This window comes from Lucilia sericata, unplaced genomic scaffold (assembly GCF_015586225.1).
Source record: "Lucilia sericata isolate MDLA Ls3-8-SP2 unplaced genomic scaffold, ASM1558622v1 Contig000006F_arrow, whole genome shotgun sequence".
NCBI classification, from domain to species: domain Eukaryota; kingdom Metazoa; phylum Arthropoda; class Insecta; order Diptera; family Calliphoridae; genus Lucilia; species Lucilia sericata.
Window position 1 is genome coordinate 1,227,096 of NW_023994047.1, and position 3,745 is coordinate 1,230,840.

Genomic DNA, 3,745 nt, shown 5'->3' on the forward strand with positions numbered 1-3,745 from the left:
CGAAAGATAGCAACGGCAGAGAAAATTTTGGGAATTAAGTGGCAACACCACAGGGGAAAAATAAATTGCTTAGCTAATAAAAAATACCATGGAAAACTCAATGGAAAGAGATGGGAAACTCAAAATGGAATCGAGACTATATATAGTCTTGGAACTATAGTTCCTTGTAAAATTAGATTCCTCTAAAAATCGTTGCTGGTGAACTGTAATCGTTGCTGGTGAACTGTATAGGATCTAGCGAGTGTCGCGCCAAAAACTCCTTGGATTATGGTAGGAGACATGGTAAGGATTGAAAAAATCCTTCCGTGCAAAAAATCGGTAGAGCAGATCCTTGGAAAATTGGCTTCTTCCAAAATGGTCAGTAAAATCGTTGCTGGTGAACTGTATAGGATCTAGCGAGTGTCGCGCCAAAAACTCCTTGAATTATGGTAGGAGACATGGTAAAGATTGAAAAAATCCTTACGTGCAAAAAATCGGTAGAGCAGATCCTTGGAAAATTGGCTTCTTCCAAAATGGTCAGTAAAATCGTTGCTGGTGAACTGTATAGGATCTAGCGAGTGTCGCGCCAAAAACTCTTTGGAATATGTTAGGAGACATGGTAAGGATTGAAAAAATCCTTCCGTGCAAAAAATCGGTAGAGCAGATCCTTGGAAAATTGGCTTCATCCAAAATGGTCAGTAAAATCGTTGCTGGTGAACTGTATAGGATCTAGCGAGTGTCGCGCCAAAAACTCCATGGAATATGGTAGGAGACATGGTAAGGATTGAAAAAATCCTTCCGTGCAAAAAATCGGTAGAGCAGATCCTTGGAAAATTGGCCTCCTCCAAAATGGTCAGTAAAATCGTTGCTGGTAAACTATGTAGGATCTAGCGAGTGTCGCGCCAAAAACTCCTTGGAATCTGGTAGGAGACATGGTAAGGATTGAAAAAATCCTTCCGTGCAAAAAATCGGTAGAGCAGATCCTTGGAAAATTGGCTTCATCCAAAATGGTCAGTAAAATCGTTGCTGGTAAACTGTATAGGATCTAGCGAGTGTCGCGCCAAAAACTCCTTGGATTATGGTAGGAGACATGGTAAGGATTGAAAAAATCCTTCCGTGCAAAAAATCGGTAGAGCAGATCCTTGGAAAATTGGCTTCTTCCAAAATGGTCAGTAAAATCGTTGCTGGTAAACTGTATAGGATCTAGCGAGTGTCGCGCCAAAAAATCCTTTGATTATGGTAGGAGACATGGTAAGGATTGAAAAAATCCTTCCGTGCAAAAAATCGGTAGAGCAAATCCTTGGAAAATTGGCTTCCTCCAAAATGGTCAGTAAAATCGTTGCTGGTAAACTGTATAGGATCTAGCGAGTGTCGCGCAAAAAACTCTTTGGAATATGTTAGGAGACATGGTAAGGATTGAAAAAATCCTTCCGTGCAAAAAATCGGTAGAGCAGATCCTTGGAAAATTGGCTTCATCCAAAATGGTCAGTAAAAACGTTGCTGGTAAACTATATAGGATCTAGCGAGTGTCACGCCAAAAACTCTTTGGAATATGGTAGGAGACATGGTAAGGATTGAAAAAATCCTTCCGTGCAAAAAATCGGTAGAGTAGATCCTTGGAAAATTGGCTTCCTCCAAAATGGTCAGTAAAATCGTTGCTGGTAAACTATATAGGATCTAGCGAGTGTCGCGCCAAAAACTCCTTGGATTATGTTAGGAGACATGGTAAGGATTCAAAAAATCCTTCCGTGCAAAAAATCGGTAGAGCAGATCCTTGGAAAATTGGCCTCCTCCAAAATGGTCAGTAAAATCGTTGCTGGTAAACTATGTAGGATCTAGCGAGTGTCGCGCCAAAAACTCCTTGGATTATGGTAGGAGACATGGTAAGGATTGAAAAAATCCTTCCGTGCAAAAAATCGGTAGAGCAGATCCTTGGAAAATTGGCTTCATCCAAAATTGTCAGTAAAATCGTTGCTGGTGAACTGTATAGGATCTAGCGAGTGTCGCGCCAAAAACTCCTTGGATTATGGTAGGAGACATGGTAAGGATTGAAAAAATCCTTCCGTGCAAAAAATCGGTAGAGCAGATCCTTGGAAAATTGGCTTCATCCAAAATGGTCAGTAAAATCGTTGCTGGTGAACTGTATAGGATCTAGCGAGTGTCGCGCCAAAAACTCCTTGGATTATGGTAGGAGACATGGTAAGGATTGAAAAAATCCTTCCGTGCAAAAAATCGGTAGAGCAGATCCTTGGAAAATTGGCTTCTTCCAAAATGGTCAGTAAAATCGTTGCTGGTGAACTGTATAGGATCTAGCGAGTGTCGCGCCAAAAACTCCTTGAATTATGGTAGGAGACATGGTAAAGATTGAAAAAATCCTTACGTGCAAAAAATCGGTAGAGCAGATCCTTGGAAAATTGGCTTCTTCCAAAATGGTCAGTAAAATCGTTGCTGGTGAACTGTATAGGATCTAGCGAGTGTCGCGCCAAAAACTCTTTGGAATATGTTAGGAGACATGGTAAGGATTGAAAAAATCCTTCCGTGCAAAAAATCGGTAGAGCAGATCCTTGGAAAATTGGCTTCATCCAAAATGGTCAGTAAAATCGTTGCTGGTGAACTGTATAGGATCTAGCGAGTGTCGCGCCAAAAACTCCATGGAATATGGTAGGAGACATGGTAAGGATTGAAAAAATCCTTCCGTGCAAAAAATCGGTAGAGCAGATCCTTGGAAAATTGGCCTCCTCCAAAATGGTCAGTAAAATCGTTGCTGGTAAACTATGTAGGATCTAGCGAGTGTCGCGCCAAAAACTCCTTGGAATCTGGTAGGAGACATGGTAAGGATTGAAAAAATCCTTCCGTGCAAAAAATCGGTAGAGCAGATCCTTGGAAAATTGGCTTCATCCAAAATGGTCAGTAAAATCGTTGCTGGTAAACTGTATAGGATCTAGCGAGTGTCGCGCCAAAAACTCCTTGGATTATGGTAGGAGACATGGTAAGGATTGAAAAAATCCTTCCGTGCAAAAAATCGGTAGAGCAGATCCTTGGAAAATTGGCTTCTTCCAAAATGGTCAGTAAAATCGTTGCTGGTAAACTGTATAGGATCTAGCGAGTGTCGCGCCAAAAAATCCTTTGATTATGGTAGGAGACATGGTAAGGATTGAAAAAATCCTTCCGTGCAAAAAATCGGTAGAGCAAATCCTTGGAAAATTGGCTTCCTCCAAAATGGTCAGTAAAATCGTTGCTGGTAAACTGTATAGGATCTAGCGAGTGTCGCGCAAAAAACTCTTTGGAATATGTTAGGAGACATGGTAAGGATTGAAAAAATCCTTCCGTGCAAAAAATCGGTAGAGCAGATCCTTGGAAAATTGGCTTCATCCAAAATGGTCAGTAAAAACGTTGCTGGTAAACTATATAGGATCTAGCGAGTGTCACGCCAAAAACTCTTTGGAATATGGTAGGAGACATGGTAAGGATTGAAAAAATCCTTCCGTGCAAAAAATCGGTAGAGTAGATCCTTGGAAAATTGGCTTCCTCCAAAATGGTCAGTAAAATCGTTGCTGGTAAACTATATAGGATCTAGCGAGTGTCGCGCCAAAAACTCCTTGGATTATGTTAGGAGACATGGTAAGGATTCAAAAAATCCTTCCGTGCAAAAAATCGGTAGAGCAGATCCTTGGAAAATTGGCCTCCTCCAAAATGGTCAGTAAAATCGTTGCTGGTAAACTATGTAGGATCTAGCGAGTGTCGCGCCAAAAACTCCTTGGATTAT